The sequence below is a fragment of the Arachis hypogaea genome, chromosome 17 (genome assembly GCF_003086295.3).
Source record: "Arachis hypogaea cultivar Tifrunner chromosome 17, arahy.Tifrunner.gnm2.J5K5, whole genome shotgun sequence".
Lineage (NCBI taxonomy): Eukaryota > Viridiplantae > Streptophyta > Magnoliopsida > Fabales > Fabaceae > Arachis > Arachis hypogaea.
This window is the reverse complement of record NC_092052.1, coordinates 53,855,359-53,876,222: the sequence shown is the minus strand read 5'-3', so window position 1 is coordinate 53,876,222 and position 20,864 is coordinate 53,855,359. Positions and strand designations below refer to the sequence as shown.

General features: G+C 39.6%; 1 non-coding gene and 1 pseudogene across 1 annotated transcript; both read right to left on the bottom strand.

Moving 5' to 3' along the window:
* Nucleotides 1–12,889: 12,889 nt before the first annotated feature.
* On the bottom strand, nt 12,890–12,997 carry LOC112767557 (small nucleolar RNA R71). Its single transcript, XR_003184999.1, has one exon. It is a non-coding gene; the product is annotated as a small nucleolar RNA R71 (small nucleolar RNA).
* Nucleotides 12,998–19,783: 6,786 nt separating this feature from the next.
* On the bottom strand, nt 19,784–19,885 carry LOC112768526 (small nucleolar RNA R71; annotated as a pseudogene).
* Nucleotides 19,886–20,864: the final 979 nt, after the last annotated feature.

The following is a 20,864-nucleotide window of genomic DNA, read 5'->3' as shown; positions in this document are numbered from 1 at the left end:
ATTTCTATATCTTGGAAATACCCCCTAATGACTCAGGAAGACCATCATCAATCCTGCTTGGAAGACCATTCCTGAAGACTTTAAAGTTCAAGCTGGATGCATTCTCAGGAACTTACTCTTTTGAGATAGATGGCAGAACAGTGAGTTTCAGTTTAAATGAAGCTATGAAGCATCCTCTAGAAGACCAATCTATCTTCCAATGCGACATTATTGATGAAACTGTAGCTGAAGTTCACCAGGAAGAATTAGAAGAAAATTACATAGAGCAAGGTCTAAGTCTGGGGACACTTTCTGAAAAAAATGAGAAGACTTTACCATTATCACCAGCCCTAGATGATCCAGAGCCTAGCTATGAGCAGAAATTAGAATTAAAGCCCCTCAAGTATGCTTACCTTGAGGATAAGTAAAAGTTTCCAGTCATCATTGCAAAGGAACTCACTTCTCAACAGGAAGAATAGCTACTCAGTGTGCTGAGAAAACATAAAAAAGCAATTGGATGGAGCTTAGCGGATATAGTAGGCATTAGCCCTCAAGTTTGTGAACATAGCATATTCTTAGAAGAGGGAGCAAAGCCTGTCCGTCAGCCTCAAAGAAGATTGAATCCCACCATCTTAGAAGTTGTCAAGAAAGAAGTAACCAGACTACTGAAGTAGATATCATTTACCCCATCTCAGACAGTGAATGGGTCAGTCCAGTACAAGTGGTGCCCAAGAAGTTTGGAGTCACAACAATAAGTAATGAGCATGGAGAGCTCCTGACAACTAGAGTGCAGAATTCATGGAGAGTTTGCATTGACTATAGGCGTCTCAACCAAGCCACTTGCAAGGATCACTACCCCTTGCCATTCATTGATCAGATGCTTGATCGCCTGTCAGGTAAATCCCATTACTGCTTTTTAGATGGTTATACAGGCTACTTTCAAATTCATATAGCTCCTGAAGATCAGGAAAAGACCACTTTGACATGTCCTTTTGGGACCTATGCTTATAAGAGAATGCCCTTTGGCTTGTGCAATGCACTAGCTACTTTCCAAAGATGCATGATGAGTCTTTTCTCTGATCTTATTGAGAACTGTATGGAGATTTTTATGGATGATTTTAGCATATATAGTGATTCATTTAGCCTTTGCTTGGATAGTTTATCTAGAGTGTTAGATAGATGTGTTAGTACAGACCTTGTATTAAAGTTTGAAAAATGTCACTTTATGGTCAAACAAGGAATTATACTAGGACATGTTGTGTCTAATACTGGCATTTCTGTAGATCTAGCAAAGGTGGATGTTATTTCTAGTTTACCTTACCCCTCCTCCATGAGGGATGTCCGTTCGTTCCTTGGCCATGCAGGTTTTTACAGGAGATTTATTAAGGACTTCAGTAAGGTAGCACTACCTTTATCCAGATTGTTGCAGAAAGATATTGAGTTCGAGTTCAGTGAGAGCTGTATGCAAGCGTTTGATAATCTGAAGATCACCCTGACTCAAGCTCCAATTGTGAGAGGACCAGACTGGAGCCAGCCATTTGAAATTATGTGTGATGCTTCCAACCATGCAGTAGGAGCAGCGCTGGCTTAGCGCGAAGTAAGGACCCTTTTGTAATTGCTTATGCATGTAAGACTTTAGATGATGCTCAGTCTAATTAAACTACTACTGAAAAAGAGCTTCTTGCTATTGTTTTTGCTCTGGATAAATTCGAGCCTATTTACTTGGTACCAAGGTAGTAGTGTACTCAGACCATGCAGCTCTAAAATATTTATTAGCTAAAAAGAGTCCAAACCAAGGCTAATACGTTGGATACTGCTGCTACAAGAATTTGATTTAGAAATTAATGACAGGAGTTGTAACCAGAATTTAGTGGCAGACCACTTGAGTCTCCTTGAGCACATTAAAGATGACTCCACTCCTATAAATGATAATTTCCCATTTGATAGCTTACAAGCAGTATCTGAAGTAGTTCCTTGGTATGCACCTGTAGCTAATTATCTAGTTAGCCACACTTTTTCTCCAAATTTTACTAAGCACCAGAGAGACAAGCTAAAAAGCGAGTCCAAATATTATATATGGGATGATCCATATTTATGGAGGTGTGGTGCTGACCAGGTAATTAGACGGTGTGTGCCTCAATTAGAATTCAAGTCCATTTTAGAGGCCTGCCACTCATCTGAGAGTGGAGACATTTTGGCCCTCAAAGAACAGCTAGAAAAATTCTAGACTGTGATTCTGGTGGCCTACTCTTTTTAAAGATGCTGCTGAATTTTGTAAATCCTGTTCCCCATGCCAAAGGTTTGGTAATATACCCAAGAGGGATGAGATGCCTCAACAGATTATGCTTTTCTGTGAAATTTTTGATGTTTGGGGCATTGACTTCATGGATCCATTTCCAAATTCTAACGGTTACTCTTATATACTGTTAGCCGTAGATTATGTTTCTAAATGGGTGGAAGCAATTCTTACCCGCACTGATGATGCTAACACTGTTGTTTCCTTTGTTAGAAACCATATTATCTGTCGCTTTGGATCACCAGGGCAATCGTGAGTGATCAAGGCACCCATTTTTGTAACAGGAGACTAAAAGGATTACTGAAAAAGCATGGGATAATTCACAAAGTAGCAACAGCTTATCATTCCTAGACCAATGGGCAGGCAGAAGTCTCTAATAGAGATATTAAACATATTCTGGAGAAGATAGTAAAACCTCATAGGAAGGACTGGAGTGCCAGGCTACAAGACGCACTCTGGGCATATAGAACAGCGTACAAGACACCCATTGGGATGAGCCCCTTCCGCTTGGTATACGGAAAGGCTTGCCACCTCCCCGTAGAGGTGGAACACAAGGCTTTCTGGGCTGTAAAAGAGTGCATCATGAATCTTACAAAAGCTGGTGCTGAAAGAAAGCTGCAACTAGCAGAACTGGAGAACCTCCGCCTAGAAGCATATGACAACTCCAGGCGTTACAAGGAGAAAATGAAGGCTGTCCATGACAAGCACATTAAAAGGAGAGAATTTAGACCAGGGGAGTTAGTTCTACTATATAACTCTAGACTGAGGCTCATGCCGGGTAAACTGAGATCAAGATGGAAGGTCCATACACAGTAGAAAAGGTAGAGCCATAAAAATTTTCCACCTACGTCATCCTACTAACTCCAAATTTCTAAAGGTCAATGGACATCGCCTAAAGCTTTATCATGGTGAGAAGATGAAAATCAAAAGGAACTAGAGATTTTTCTCTTGGAAGACCCACCAAGAGAAGCAGAATGAGCCTAACGAGCGTCCAACTTAAGGACGTAAAAGCAAAGTGCTAGGTGGGAGACAACCCACCATGATATGATCGTTCCGTTTCAGTCTTGGTTTTATTTTTTTACTTTATGATGTCAATGACTCCTCTCATCATCCCTGCATATAGCTGCATATAGTTTGCATGAGCATTCTGCATTTTATTTTAATTTAAAAAAAAAGCACGCATGCGACGCGTCCGCGTCACTAGTGCATTTTATAGAAAAGAGAATTGGACCGAGAGTCACGCGAAAGCGTGGCTGGACGCGTGCCTTAGGCACAAACATAACCATGCGTCCGCGTCACCCACGCGAACGCGTGCCCTTAAAAATCGACGTATCAGCAAGTTATGATGGAGTGGGGATGGAGTGATGCTAGAAGCACCAGCCCTATCACGCGACTGCATGCCCCACGCGTTTGCATCGTCCTCCAAACATGGCCATCCACGCGATCGTGTCACCCAAATATTTTGGCAAAATGAGTTCGAGACAGAGAGTTGCGCGAACACGTCGCTGCCCTCGCGCCATTCGCCCAAATCACACCACGTGACCGCGTGACTCACGCATTCGCGTCACTAGAAAAACATCACACACCACGTGACCGCGTGACCCACTCGTCCGCGTCACGTGCGGCGCACAGAATATCCAGTTCAGCCAAAATATCTTATCTTTTCTTCCCCAAATCCTAATTTTTCTTATCCCTTCTTACTTCCTTCTTCTCCCTTCTTCCTTCTTACTCTTTCTCACTTTTTACCCTCCCCCTTTTCTTTTCTTTTTACATCCATTATCAAGGTTTATGCTTCTTCCTTCTTTACTTTTCCATTATTATTCTTATTTTTTATTATGTTTCATTCTCTTTTTCTTTTTTACTTTCTTTATCTATATTTTTTTCTTTTTATTTCTTTCTTTTTATTCCTCTTAATTGGTGTTAAAAATTTATTTCGGTCTTTATTTTCTATATTTTACTTGTGGATTATGATGGATTTATTTGACAATTAATATTACCTTTTAAAGGGTTACTTGCATGTTTTATTTTATATTTTCAAAAATGTATTTACCATGCAAGCTATGTGTTTGTGAAAATGCCCGTATGGCATCATGCACTACCTTTATGTTATCCTACTACTTTAATGCCTGTTTTCACAAAACCCCTTTTATATTTTATTAATTTAATTTAATTGTCAATACAAACAGGTTATTAGTTTGAAAGAGTTGGTAATCTAACTTGGACATTGAATGCTTGATCTATGCTACTCATGCCTTTGCCAGTATGCCAATAAACATCTTGCATTTAATTGCCATCACATGCACTTACTATATTACCTAAGATGAACTTTTCACATGTAGTCTAGACCATGTGTTAACGACATCCTTCCTTACCATGCATTGATTACCACTCATAATATTCGCTCCCTTGCTCAAACCCTTCACTTTACATATTACTTTCTCTTTCCTTTTTCAGGATGGCCACCAAGAAAGGCAAAGAGAAAGCTACTCCCAAACCACCAGCAAGGAGAGGAACAAAAAGAGCATTAGTGGTAGAGCCATCTTCAACAGCAGTAAATCCCTCAACAAAAAGAATCAAGAGGATCATCAAGGTCGATGAAAAAGAAAAAGCCTTCCCAACAAAGGACACTGCGCAGTTTCTTAACCGCTACTATGAGCAGATGTTCCCCATCCTGGTAGCAAGGAATTATAACAATGAGCACCTTCTCATCCTCCCGACCCGCATTGCTGAATTTGTTGAGCCACAAATTGAACGAAGACAATGGAGGTTCCTACGGAGACAGTCACGGCAGGTTAATCTCTCATGGGTAGTAGAATTATACTGCAACCTTCACATGCCAACTATGTAGTCTGTCTATGTCCGTCAGAAGAAAGTCCCCATAACTGAAGAGGCCATTCAACAAGCTTTAGATCTTCAACCTGCTCCAGAAGGATTGGACGCATTCCAAGAAGCCTCACTCAAGCGCCAGACATACCAATTTGACTGTGATGCCGTTCTCAAAGTTATAGCAGAACCTGGCAGCAGATGGATCTACGGATACCATTGATCCCGACCAAAAGGGATATCGGCTTCAGCACTTACCTTGGAGGCTCGAGTATGGGCACAGATTATCCTCCTTCACTGTAGACATGGCTGTTTTACTCTGGTATATCCTTACAGACCAGCACCTAAACTTTCCAAGACACATTTGGAATGCAATGGGACACGTACAAATTGCGGGCAACTTACCTTTTCCCGCCTTAGTTTCAGATCTCGTCTCGGTAGCCAGCAGCCATTACAAGCTAGCCTACAGAACTGACTGAAGACATTCCTCCTTCAACACCACAAGCACCTACAACAAACCAACTGCTCCATTAGATACTTGAAAAGTTGGATCGTCAGGAACACAAAGCAAAGTTACGAGAGCGCCGTAACAAGCGCCGATTCACATACCTCAAGGAGCTACTTATGGGAAACTACAAAGACCCAGACACCCCAGACTCCACTTCATTTACCAGCACAGGGAGCCATGATGGTCCCGATGGTGGAGATGCTGCTACCAGCCCCCCTTTGTTCCTGACTGATGCCAGGGCATTTCGGCCAGTTTCACTGACCTTTTCTTTATTGTTTTAGGGTAGTTTCATGCATTTTCTTAGGAAATAAGCAAGTTTTGGATAGAATTTCACTCACATCTTGATTCAAGCAAACATTGTGAATTTTATATGATTTTATGAGAATTATGCATAAATTTAATGACAAATTGGATGATGCATGACTCATAACTTGGATTAGAGCTTTGATGCACTTTATTTGCTTGATTTCAGGACAAAGGAAACAAGGAAAAGCCACGTTAGTCTAACTAACGTGACCACTAACGTGGAATGGGAGCTAGCTTGCAACGCTAATGAGAAAAGTGATCGCCAATAACGTCTTTGAAGCCATCATAGCCCACGTTAATTACCATGTTAAATACAATAACGTGGTAGTTAACGTGGAGAAAAAGGAAGCTCCAAGCATTAGTGGTAAAAGTGAGTGCCACTAACGCTCCAAAAGGGCAATTGGCCACGTTAAGAGTCACATTAACTCAGTTAACGTGAACTCTAACATGGAAGAGGAAGATAATGCCAACGTTAGTGACACTCACCTTTGTCACTAACGTTGGACTAAGCCCATATTGGCTACGTTAAGAGCCACGTTAACTTGGTTAACGTGAACTCTAACGTGGAAGGAGCATGGAATCGCCAACGTTAGTGACACTCACCTTTGTCACTAACGTTGGAGATGGAAATCAACACCACGTTAGTGGTCTAATGTGGGAAAGGGGCATTTTGGAGCGTTAGTGAAAAAGGTAGGTGTCACTAACGCTCTCGAAGATTTGGCAAGCCTACGTTTAAGGTCACGTTAACTATACTAACGTGAACTCTAACGTAGGGAGAAAGGGGTACTCTCAACGTTATTGGGAAAGGTAAGCCCCAATAACATTTGCGAAGGGCCAAGAGGCAACGTTAGTGGTCACGTTAGTGCCACTAACGCTGAAGTTAACGTGGACCATTTTGGGTTAGGAACGTTAGTGAAAAAGGTGATTGTCACTAACGTTCTCGACCCCATATTTTCACTTAACGTTAACACCACTAACGCCCTAAGCTAAAGTCCATGCCTACTGCACACTTTCTCTGCAAGTGAAGCTGAGCCCACTAAGGATGATAACTGCTTCAACTCAAGATCCGAAGGCCCATATCCAAGACATGAAGAGCCAACTAGAAGATCATAAGAGTAGTATAAATAGGAGAAGTTTTGAACTAGAGAGAAGCTTTTAGAGATTGGGAGAACTACTCTTTGTATAATTTTACTTTCTCTGCAACTTCTAGTTTTACTTTCAGAATGCATTCTCCATCTTTGTTTTCCATTCCCAGAGCCATGAACAACTAAACCCCTTTCATTGGGTTAGGGAGCTCTGTTGTAATTTGATGGATCAATAATAGTTTTCATTATTCTTCTTCTTTCTTTTCTCTTGATTTTACTAGAAAGCTTTCAATCTTCATTCAATTGGGTAGTTGTCTTGGAAAAGAAGCTATTCATACTTGGATCTCTTCAGAACCTTGGAAGAGGAATGAAGAGATCTAGAAATGCTTTCTCATGTTGGACCAAATTGGGGTTTAGATGGATATAGTGACATATAATCCTACCAACACTTTGATTTGGAAATACATGTGGTATAATCAGTGACCATACTTTATCTCTTCTCATGAGCAATGGGACCAAGGAATTGGCTATTGATCAAGATTTGAGGGATTGAATTACCAAGGAATTGGAATTCAATCACTTAAGATTGCCAAGAAGATCAATGAATGCATTGATTGAGGAAGAGATGAAAATGAACTTGATCCGGAGAATGCAACATCTCCTAAGCCCAATGAATCCCCCATTTCAAATCTTACCCATTCTCTTTAATTTCTGCAATTTACTTTCATGCTAAATTCTCCATTCCCCATTTAAGATTCTGCAATTTACTTTCCGTAATTTATATTCAGATCTTTATTCCCAGCATTTACATTTTCTGCTATTTACTTTCCGCCATTTAATTTCCTGCAACTCTCACATCAAATTCTGCTTAGATCAACTAGAACATTCCTCTAATTAAAGGTGATTTACCAATCAATCCCTGTGGGATTCGACCTCACTCTATTGTGAGTTTTTACTTGACAACAATTCGGTATACTTGCCAGGGAAAATTGTTGAGAGACAAGTTTTCGTGCATCAAGTTTATGGCACCGTTGCCGGGAATTGATTTGGTATCAACAATGATTAAATTGGTGGATAACTAGATTGAGCATTTTTTTTATTTGGTTTGATTTCATTTGGGTAATTCACTTTCAGTTTAGCTGTTTTCTTCCTTTTTTACCCTTTTCTTAGTTGTTTACAACTCAGTTCACTAACCCACTAACTGTTTGATATATTGCATCACTCACACTAACAGCATTTCTAACAAGAATACTCTCTGCATCTACCCCCTTCTTGCTTTTGCCTTGTTGGTTGTATGACAGGTAGAAGAAGCGGGGCTTCAACTTCCTTTGATTCTGAACCTGAGAGGACCTTCCTTAGATTAAGGAGGGAAGCAAGAGGAAAGAGAGTAATTGGTACAGAGGAAGAAGAGGAGTATTTTGAACCAGACATGGATGAGAATATGGAAAACCATCATGAAGAAGAGACTCACAACCATGGCAGAGAAGGCCCAGTGCATCATGCTGGGTAAGAGAGAAGAGTTCTGGGATCTTACATCAATCCAAACCCAGGAAACTGTGGAAGTAGCATCCAAAAGCCAACCATATATGCCAACAACTTTGAACTAAAGCCACAGCTCATCATCCTTGTTCAGAACAACTGTTCATTCGGAGGAAGTGTTCAAGAAGATCCCAATCAACATCTAACCACCTTCCTGAGGATATGTGATACTGTGAAGTCTAATGGTGTTCATCCTGACACCTACAGACTACTTCTATTTCCCTTCTCACTCAAGGACAAGGCATCTAAATGGCTGGAATCCTTCCCGAAGGAGAGTTTAATGATGAGCGGATAATTTATACGCTTTTTGGCATTGTTTTTAGTATGTTTTTAGTAGGATCTAGTTACTTTTAGGGATGTTTTAATTAGTTTTTATGTTAAATTCACATTTCTGGACTTTACTATGAGTTTGTGTGTTTTTCTGTGATTTCAGGTATTTTCTGGCTGAAATTGAGGGACTTGAGCAAAAATCAGATTCAAAGGTTGAAGAAGGACTGCTGATACTGTTGGATTCTGACCTCCCTGCACTCAAAGTGGATTTTCTGGAGCTATAGAACTCAAACTGGCGCGTTTCCAATTGCGTTAGAAATTAGACATCCAGAGCTTTCCAGCAATATATAATAGTCTATACTTTGGCCGAGTTTAGATGATGCAAAAGGGCGTTGAACGCCAGTTCTATGCTGCAGTCTGGAGTTAAACGCCAGAAACACGTCACAAACCAGAGTTGAACGCCAAAAACACATTACAACTTGGCGTTCAACTCCAGAAGAAGCCTCTGCACGTGTAAACTTCAAGCTCAGCCTAAGCACACACAAAGTGGGCCCCGAAAATGGATTTTATGCATCAATTACTTACTTCTGTAAACCCTAGTAACTAGTTTAGTATAAATAGGACTTTTTACTATTGTATTAGACATCTTATGATTTTTAGTTCAACTTTGGATCATATTGATCACGTTTGGAGGCTGGCCATTCGGCCATGCCTGAACCTTTCACTTATGTATTTTTCAACGGTAGAGTTTCTGCACTCCATAGATTAAGGTGTGGAGCTCTACTGTTCCTCATGATTTAATGCAAAATACTACTGTTTTCTATTCAATTCAACTTATTCCGCTTCTAAGATATCCATTCGCACCCAAGAACATGATGAATGTGATGATTATGTGACGCTCATTATCATTCTCACTTATGAATGCGTGCCTGACAAACACTTCCGTTCTACATGCAAACAAGCTAGAATGAGTATCTCTTAGATATCTAATACAGGGGACCGAGTCCGAGATATTAGAATCTTCGTGGTATAAGTTAGAACCCATGGATGGCCATTCCTGAGATCCGAAAAGTCTAAACCTTGTCTGTGGTATTCCGAGTAGGATCTGGGAAGGGATGGCTGTGACAAACTTCAAACTCGCAAGTGCTGGGCGTAGTGACAGACGCAAAAGGAGGGTGAACCCTATTCCAGTATGATCGAGAACCTCCAGATGATTAGCCGTGCCGTGACAGAGCATTTGGACCTTTTTCATAGAGAGGATGGGATGTAGCCATTGACAACGGTGATGCCCTATATAAAGCTTGCCATGGAAAGAAGTAGGATTGGTTGGATGAAGACAGCAGGAAAGCATCTCTATACGCTTATCTGAAATTCTCACCAATAATTTACATAAGTATTTCTATCTTTATTTTCTGTTTATTTATTATTATTATTCGAAAACTCCATAACCATTTGATATCCACCTGACTGAGATTTACAAGGTGACCATAGCTTGCATCAAGCCGACAATCTCTGTGGGATCGACCCTTACTCACGTAAGGTTTTATTACTTGGACGACCTAGTGCACTTGCTGGTTAGTTGTGCGAAGTTGTGAAGTTATGTTTGGACCATGGTATTGTGCACCAGTTGTTGGCGCCATTGCCAGGGAGAGAACGAACAACAAATTTTACAACCTCTGAGTAACAATTTCGCATACCAAGTTTTTGGCGCTGTTGCCGGGGATTGTTCGAGTTTGGACAACTGACGATTCATCTTGTTGCTCAGATTAGGTAATTTTCTTTTTGTTTTATTTTAAAAAATTTTTCAAAAATCTTTCAAAAATTTCTCATCTGTTTTTGAAAATTATTCAAAATTTTTAAGAATGAATTCTAGTGTTTCATGAAGCATGTAGAAGCCTGGCTGGCTGTAAAGCCATGTCTAATTCTTTTAGACTGAGGCTTCCACTTATAAGTATATGAAGTTGGATGAAGTTTCAACTGTTGTATGCCTAATTTGTATCTTCTAAAGCTTGGCTGGCTATTAAGCCATGTCTAACCCTCAGATTGGAGCTTTAGACTAAGAGTGCAAGATTCCTGGAATTTATATTAAAAATTTTGGAATCCTTATTTTTCTTTTTCACATTAATTTTTGAAAAATTCAAAAAAACAATCATAAAATAAAAAAAAATCAAAAAAATATTTTGTGTTTCTTGTTTGAGTCTTGAGTCAATTTTTAAGTTTGGTGTCAATTGCATTTTTTCTAAAAATTTTTGCATTTTTCAAAAACTCATGCATTCATAGTGTTCTTCATGATCTTCAAGTTGTTCTTGGCCAGTCTTCTTGTTTGATCTTCATATTTTCTTGTTTTGCGTCTTTTCTTGTTTTTCATATGCATTCTTGCATTCATAGTTTCTATACATGAAAAATTTCTAAGATTGGTGTCTTGCATATTTTCTTTTCTTGAAAAATTTTCAAAAATAAGTTCTTGATGTTCATCTTGACATTCATAGTGTTCTTGGTGTTCATCTTGATATTCATAATGATCTTGCATGCATCACATGTTTAGATCCAAAACTTTCATGCATTGCATCATTTTTCATGTTTTTCTCTCTCATCATTAAAAATTCAAAAATCAAAAAAATATCTTTCTCTCATAAATTTCAAAAATTTGGATTGACTTTTTAAAAAATTTTAAAAAATTCAATTGTTTCTTATGAGTCAAATCAAATTTTCAATTTAAAAATCTTACCTTTTTCAAAATCTTTTTCAAAAATCAAATTTTTTTCATTTTTCTTATTTATTTTTGAAAATTCTAAAAAAATTTTTCAAAAATATTTTTCTTAATTTTGTATCATATTTTCGAAAATATCATCAACAATTAATGTTTTGATTCAAAAATTTCAAGTTTGTTACTTACTTGTTAAGAAAGATTCAAACTTTAAGTTCTAGAATCATATCTTGTGATTTTTTGTGAGTCAAGTCATTAATTATGATTTTAAAAAATCAAATCTTTTTCAAAACTAATTCTAATCATATCTGCCTATCATATCTTTTTTTTTTAAATCTTATCTTTCTCAAAAATTTGATTTTCAAATATCTTTTCTAACTTCTTATTTTCTTATCTTTTCAAAATTGATTTTCAAATCTTTTTCAACTAACTAATTGACTTTTTGTTTGTTTCTTATCTTTTTCAAAACTACCTAACTAACTCTCTCTCTCTAATTTTCGAAAATCTCTTCCATCCTTTTCAAAAATTCTTTTTAATTAACTAATTGTTTCAATTTTTAATTTTAATTTGATTTCATTCCTAATTTTCGAAAATCACTAACCCCTTTTCAAAATTTTATTTTCGAAAATCCTCTTTCTCTCTCATCTCCTTCTATTTATTTATTTATCTACTAACACTTCATCTCACCCAAATTCGAACCCCCTCTTCCATCTGTGTTCGAATTTTCTCTTATTCCATTCTTTACATTACATTCTTTTCTTCTTCTACTCACATAGGGGAACCTCTATACCTGGGTAAAAAGGATCCCTATTATTATTATTTTTCTGTTCCCTCTTTCTCATATGAGCAGGAACAAGGACAAGAACATTCTTGTTGAAGCAGACCCTGAACCTGAAAGGACTCTGAAGAGGAAACTAAGAGAAGCTAAAATACAACAATCCAGAGATAACCTTACAGAAATTTTCGAACAAGAAAAGGAGATGGCAGCCGAAAATAATAATAATGCAAGGAGGATGCTTAGTGACTTTACTGCACCTAATTCCAATTTACATGGAAGAAGCATCTCCATCCCCACCATTGGAGCAAACAATTTTGAGCTGAAACCTCAATTAGTTTCTCTAATGCAACAAAACTGCAAGTTTCATGGACTTTCATCTGAAGATCCTTTTCAGTTCTTAACTGAATTCTTGCAGATCTGTGATACTGTTAAGACTAATGGAGTAGATCCTGAAGTCTACAGGCTCATGCTTTTCCCGTTTGCTGTAAGAGACAGAGCTAGAGTGTGGTTGGACTCTCAACCCAAAGATAGCCTGAACTCTTGGGATAAGCTGGTCACGGCTTTCTTAGCCAAGTTCTTTCCTCCTCAAAAGCTGAGTAAGCTTAGAGTGGATGTTCAAACCTTCAGACAGAAGGAAGGTGAATCCCTCTATGAAGCTTGGGAGAGATACAAGCAACTGACCAAAAAGTGTCCTTCTGACATGCTTTCAGAATGGACCATCCTGGATATATTCTATGATGGTCTGTCTGAATTAGCTAAGATGTCATTAGATACTTCTGCAGGTGGATCCATTCATCTAAAAAAAATGCCTACAGAAGCTCAAGAACTCATTGACATGGTTGCTAATAACCAGTTCATGTACACTTCTGAGAGGAATCCTGTGAGTAATGGGACGCCTCAGAAGAAGGGAGTTCTTAAAATTGATACTCTGAATGCCATATTGGCCCAGAATAAAATATTGACTCAGCAAGTCAATATGATTTCTCAGAATCTGAATGGAATGCAAGCTGCATCCAACAGTACTCAAGAGGCATCTTCTGAAGAAGAAGCTTATGATCCTGAAAACCCTGCAATAGCAGAGGTGAATTACATGGGTGAACCATATGGAAACACCTATAATCCCTCATGGAGAAATCACCCAAATCTCTCATGGAAGAATCAACAAAAGCCTCAACAAGGCTTTAATAATGGTAGAAGAAACAGGTTTAGCAATAGCAAGCCTTTTCCATCATCCACTCGGCAACAGACAGAGAACTCTGAACAAAATACCTCTAATTTAGCAAACTTAGTCTCTGATCTATCTAAGGCCACTGTGAGTTTCATGAATGAAACAAGGTCCTCCATTAGAAATTTGGAGGCACAAGTGGGACAGCTGAGTAAGAAAATCACTGAAACCCCTCCTAGTGTTCTCCCAAGGAATACAGAAGAAAATCCAAAAGAAGAGTGCAAGGCCATTGACATAGTCAACATGGCCGAACCTAGAGAGGAAGGGGAGGACGTGAATCCCAAGGAGGAAGACCTCCTGGGATGTCTAATGATCAATAAGGAGTATCCCTCTGAGGAACCAAAGGACTCTGAGGCTCATCTAGAGACCATAGAGATTCCATTAAACCTCCTTATGCCATTCATGAGTTCTGATGAGTATTCTTCTTCTGAAGAGAATGAGGATGTCACTGAAGAATAAGTTGCCAAGTTCCTTGGTGCAATCATGAAGCTGAATGCCAATTTATTTGGTAATGATACTTGGGGAGATGAACCTTCTCTGTTCACTAATGAACTAAATGCATTGGATCAACTGAAATTGCCTCAGAAGAAACAGAATCCTGGAAAGTTCCTAATACCTTGTACCATAGGCACCATGACCTTTGAGAAGGCTCTATGTGACCTGGGGTCAGGAATAAACCTCATGCCACTCTCTGTAATGGAGAGATTGGGAATCTTTGAGGTACAAGCTGCTAAAATCTCATTAGAGATGGCAGACAATTCCAGAAAATAGGCTTATGGACAAGTAGAGGACATATTAGTAAAGGTTGAAGGCCTTTACATCCCTGCTGATTTCATAATCCTAGATACTGGGAAGGATGAGGATGAATCCATCATCCTTGGAAGACCCTTCCTAGCCACAGCAAGAGCTATGATTGATGTTAACAGAGGTGAACTAGTCCTTCAATTGAATGAGGACTCCCTTGAGTTTAAAACTCAAGGACATCCTTCTGTAAACATGGAAAAAAGGCACAGTAAGCTTCTCTCAAAACAGAGTCAACCAGAGCCCCCACAGTCAAACTCTAAGTTTGGTGTTGGGAGGCCACAACCAAACTCTAAGTTTGGTGTTGAACTCCCATATCCAAACTCTAAGTTTGGTGTTGGGAAGTCTCAATAATGCTCTGAACATCTGTGAGGCTCCATGAGAGCCCACTGTTAAGCTATTGACATTAAAGAAGCGCTTGTTGGGAGGCAACCCAATTTTTATTTATCTAATTTTAATTTATTTTTATTGTTGTTTCATATTTTATTAGGTTCATGATCATGTGGAGTCACAAAATAAATATAAAAATTGAAAATGGAATCAAAAACAGCAGAAGAAAAATCACACCCTGGAGGTGGATCTTACTGGCGTTTAAACGCCAGTAAGGAGCATCTGGCTGGCGTTCAACGCCAGAACAGAGCATGGATCTGGCGTTGAACACCAGAAACAAGTAGCATCCTGGCAATCAGACGCCAGAAATGCACACTGAGGAAGAGCTGGCGCTGAACGCCAGAAACAAGCATCCGGCTGGCGTTCAACGCCAGAAATATGCTGCACCTGGGCACTGAACGCCCAGAACAAGCATCAATTCGGCGTTTAAACGCCAGAATTGCATGCAAAGGCATTTTACATGCCTAATTGGTGCAGGGATGTAAATCCTTGACACCTCAGGATCTGTGGACCCCACAGAATCATTTCAGCATCTATGGACCCCACAGGATCCCCACCTAACATATTCCCACCTTCCCTCCTAATAATCCTATATCACTCTTCCCAATAAACACTCTTCCCCAAAACCCTTCACCAATCACCTTAATCTCTCTTCCCTATCACCACTTCACCACTCACATCCATCCACTCTTCCCCATAAACCTACCTCATAAATCACACTTACCTTCAAAATTCAAAACCAATTTCCCACCCAAAATCACCTTTATGGCCGAACCTTACCCCCCCTCCCTTCCCTATATAAAGCCCTCCATTCTTCTTCATTTTCACACAACACAACCCTCTCTTCCCCTTCTGGCTGAATACACCTCTCCCTCCTCTCTTCCATATTTTCTTCATCTTCTTCATCTATTCTTTCTTTTCTTGCTCGAGGGCGAGCAATATTCTAAGTTTGGTGTGGTAAAAGCATAAGCTTTTTGTTTTTCCATTACCATTGATGGCACCCAAGACCGGAGAATCCTCTAGAAAAGGGAAAAGGGAAGACAAAAGCTTCTACCTCCGAGTCATGGGAGATGGAAAGATTCATCTCCAAAGCTCATCAAGACCACTTCTATGATGTTGTGGCCAAGAAGAAAGTGATCCCCGAGGTCCCTTTCAAGCTCAAGAGAAATGAGTATCCGAAGATCCGACATGAAATCCAAAGAAGAGGTTGGGAAGTTCTAACAAACCCCATCCAACAAGTAGGCATCCTAATGGTTCAAGAGTTCTATGCCAATGCATGGATCACTAAGAACCATGATCAAAGTAAGAACCCGAACCCAAAGAATTATCTCACCATGGTTTGGGGGAAATACTTAGATTTTAGTCCGAAAAATGTGAGGTTGGCGTTTGACTTGCCTATGATGCAAGGAGATGCACGCTGCTACACTAGAAGGGTCAACTTTGATCAAAGTTTGGACCAAGTCCTCATGGACATATGTGTGGAAGGAGCTCAATGGAAGATTGACTCAAAAGGCAAACCGGTTCAACTTAGAAGACTGGACCTCAAGCCTGTGGCTAGAGGATGGTTGGAGTTCATCCAACGCTCCATCATCCCCACTAGCAACCAATCTGAAGTTACTGTGGATCGGGCCATCATGATTCATAGCATCATGATTGGTGAGGAAATAGAAGTTCATGAAGTCATCTCCCTTGAACTCTACAAAATAGCCGAAAAGTCCTCCCCCTTGGCAAGGCTAGCTTTCCCTCATCTTATTTGCCATCTATCTTACTCAGCTGGAGCTTTCATAGAAGGAGACATTCCCATTGAGGAAGAGAAGCCCATCACTAAGAAAAGGATGGAGCAAAAAAGAGAGCCCACTCATGGAGCTCAAGAAACACATGAGGAAGCTCATCATCAAGAAATCCCTGAGATACCTCAAGGGATGCACTTTCCTCCACAGAATTTTTGGGAGCAAATCAACACCTCCCTAGGAGAATTAAGTTCCAACATGGGACAATTAAGGGTGGAACATCAAGAGCACTCCATCATCCTTCATGAAATTAGAGAAGATCACAAAGCAATGAGGGAGGAGCAACAAAGACAAGGAAGAGACATAGAAAAGCTCAAGGACATCATTGGTTCCTCTAGAAGGAAATGCCACCATCACTAAGGTGGACTCATTCCTTGTTCTTAAATTCTCTGTTTTTCGTTTTCTTTATGTTAAGTGCTTATCCATGTTTGTGTCTTATTACATGATCGTTAGTATTTAGTAACTATGTCTTAAAGTTATGAATGTCCTATGAATCCATCACCTCTCTTAAATAAAAAATGTTTTAATTCAAAAGAATAAGAAGTACATGAGTTTCAAATTTATCCTTGAACTTAGTTTAATTATATTGATGTGGTGACAATACTTTTTGTTTTCTGAATGAATGCTTGAACAGTGCATATGTCTTTTGAAGTTGTTGTTTAAGAATGTTAAATATGTTGGCTCTTGAAAGAATGATGACAAGGAGACATGTTATTTGATAATCTGAAAAATCATAAAAATGATTCTTGAAGCAAGAAAAAGCAGTGAATACAAAGCTTGCAGAAAAAAAAAGAAAAAAAAATGGCGAAAAAAAAATAGAAAAAGAAAAGCAAGCAGAAAAAGCTAAAAGCTCTTAAAACCAAAAGGCAAGAGCAAAAAGCCAATAACCTTTAAAACCAAAAGGCAAGGGTAAATAAAAAGGATCCCAAGGCTTTGAGCATCAGTGGATAGGAGGGCCTAAAGGAATAAAATCCTGGCCTAAGTGGCTAAACCAAGCTGTCCCTAACCATGTGCTTGTGGCGTGAAGGTGTCAAGTGAAAACTTGAGACTGAGCGGTTAAAGTCAAGGTCCAAAGCAAAAGAAGATTGTGCTTAAGAACCCTGGACACCTCTAATCGGGGACTTTAGCAAAGCTGAGTCACAATCTGAAAAGGTTCACCCAATTATGTGTCTGTGGCATTTATGTATCCGGTGGTAATACTGGAAAACAAAGTGCTTAGGGCCAAGGCCAAGACTCATAAAGTAGCTGTGTTCAAGAATCAACATACTGAACTAGGAGAATCAATAACACTATCTGAACTCTGAGTTCCTATAGATGCCAATCATTCTGAACCTCAATGGATAAAGTGAGATGCCAAAACTATTCAAGATGCAAAAAGCTACAAGTCCCGCTCATCTGATTGGAGCTATGTTTCACTGATATTTTGGAATTTATAGTATACTCTCTTCTTTTTATCCTATTTGATTTTCAGTTGCTTGGGGACAAGCAACAATTTAAGTTTGGTGTTGTGATGAGCGGATAATTTATACGCTTTTTGGCATTGTTTTTAGTATGTTTTTAGTAGGATCTAGTTACTTTTAGGGATGTTTTTATTAGTTTTTATGTTAAATTCACATTTCTGCACTTTACTATGGGTTTGTGTGTTTTTCTATCATTTCAGGTATTTTCTGGCTGAAATTGAGGGACTTGAGCAAAAATCAGATTCAGAGGTTGAAGAAGGACTACTAATGCTGTTGGATTCTGACCTCCCTGCACTCAAAGTAGATTTTCTGGAGCTACAGAACTCAAAATGGCACACTTCCAATTGCGTTGGAAAGTAGACATCCAGTGCTTTCCAGCAATATATAATAGTCCATACTTTGGCCGAGTTTAGATGACGCAAAAGGGTGTTGAACACCAGTTCTATGCTGCAGTCTGGAGTTAAACACCAGAAACACGTCACGAACCAGAGTTGAACGCCAAAAACACGTTACAATTTGGCGTTCAACCCCAGATGAAGCCTCTGCACGTGTAAACTTCAAGCTCAGCCCATGCACACACCAAGTGGGCCCCGGAAGTGGATTTTATGCATCAATTACTTACTTCTATAAACCCTAGTAACTAGTTTAGTATAAATAGGACTTTTTACTATTGTATTAGACATCTTATGATTTTTAGTTCAAATTTGGATCATATTGATCACGTTTGGAGGCTGGCCATTCGGCCATGCCTGAACCTTTCACTTATGTATTTTTCAACGGTAGAGTTTCTGCACTCCATAGATTAAGGTGTGGAGCTCTGCTGTTCCTCATGATTTAATGCAAAGTACTACTGTTTTCTATTCAATTCAACTTATTCCGCTTCTAAGATATCCATTCGCACCCAAGAACATGATGAATGTGATGATTATGTGACACTCATCATCATTCTCACTTATGAATGCGTGCCTGACAAACACTTCCGTTCTACATGCAAACAAGCTAGAATGAGTATCTCTTAGATATCTAATACAGGGGACCAAGTCCGAGATATTAGAATCTTCGTGGTATAAGTTAGAACCCATGGATGGCCATTCCTGAGATCCGAAAAGTCTAAACCTTGTCTGTGGTATTCCGAATAGGATCTGGGAAGGGATGGCTGTGATGAACTTCAAACTCGCAAGTGCTGGGCGTAGTGACAGACGTAAAAAGGAGGGTGAACCCTATTCCAGTATGATCGAGAACTTCCAGATGATTAGCCGTGCCGTGACAGAGCATTTGGACCTTTTTCACAGAGAGGATGGGATCTAGCCATTGACAACAGTGATGCCCTATATAAAGCTTGCCATGGAAAGGAGTAGGATTGGTTGGATAAAGACAGCAGGAAAGCAGAGGTTCAGAGGAACGAAAGCATCTCTATACGCTTATCTGAAATTCTCACCAATAATTTACATAAGTATTTCTATCTTTATTTTCTGTTTATTTATTATTATTATTCGAAAACTCCATAACCATTTGATATCTGCCTGACTGAGATTTACAAGGTGACCATAGCTTGCTTCAAGCCGACAATCTCCGTGGGATCGACCCTTACTCACGTAAGATTTTATTACTTGGACGACCCAGTGCACTTGCTGGTTAGTTGTGCAAAGTTGTGAAGTTATGTTTGGACCATGGTATTGTGCACCAGTTGTTGGCGCCATTGCCAGGGAGAGAACGAACAACAAATTTTACAACCTCTGAGTAACAATTTCGCATACCATTTAACAACCTGGGAGGATGTGGTGAACAAGTTCTTGGCGAGATTCTATCCTCCTCAAAGAATTAACATGTTGAGAGATGAAGTTCAAAGTTTTAGACAACAGGATGGTGAGACTCTCTACGAAGCATGGGAGAGATTTAAAGACTTGACAAGAAGGTGCCCGTCAGATATGTTCAATGAATGGGTGCAGTTACACATTTTCTATGAAGGTCTTTCCTATGAATCAAAGAAGGCAGTAGACCACTTATCCGGGGGATCTATTAACAAGAAGAAGATCTTTGAAGAGGCCATAGATGTCATTGAGACTGTAACTGAGAATGACTACTTCTATGCTTCTGAAAGAGGCAACACTAGATGAGTGATGGAGCTGAATAACGTGGATGCACTGCTGGCCCAGAACAAGCTGATTACCAAGCAGCTGGCTGACCTTACCAAAAAGATGGAGAGGAACCAAGTAGCAGCAATCACCACCTCATCAGCAACTCAAGAAGGAGTGAATGCAGAGGCAGATGGTGATCAGGAACAAGCCAACTATATTGGAAACTCATTCAGGCAGGCACATGATCCATACTCCAAAACTTACAATCCTGGTTGGAGGAACCACCCAAACTTTGGGTGGGGAAACCAACAAGACCAAGGCCAAGATCAGAGACGTCACAACCCCAACAATAATGCGGCTCACCAACATTCCACACAGAGATCAAATCAGCACCTACCTAACAACATACCTCAACATCCATACCAAAGCCAGAATGGCCCTTCTCATCACTCCAACTCCAACCCACCATCATCCGAAGACAGACTCTCAAGGATTGAAACTCTACTTGAAGTCATATGTAAGGAAGTCCAGGACAGTAAAGTGTTCCAAGAGGAAGTGCGGTCCAATATGCAGAATCAAGATGCTGCCATCAAGAAACTTGAGACATAAATTGGCTACCTATTCAAGCAAATTCCCACCCATAACCTGTGCAGTAACAGCGATCCAAACCCAAGAGAGGAATGTCAGGCCATCACCCTTAGAAGTGGGAAGGAATTGAAAGAAATTCCTAAGAATTCATAAGAGAAAAACTCAAACAAAAGGAAAGAGGAGCGAGATGAAGTCTAAATCCCTATTCCTAGTTCACAGCAAAAAGGAGAAATGCTGAAGC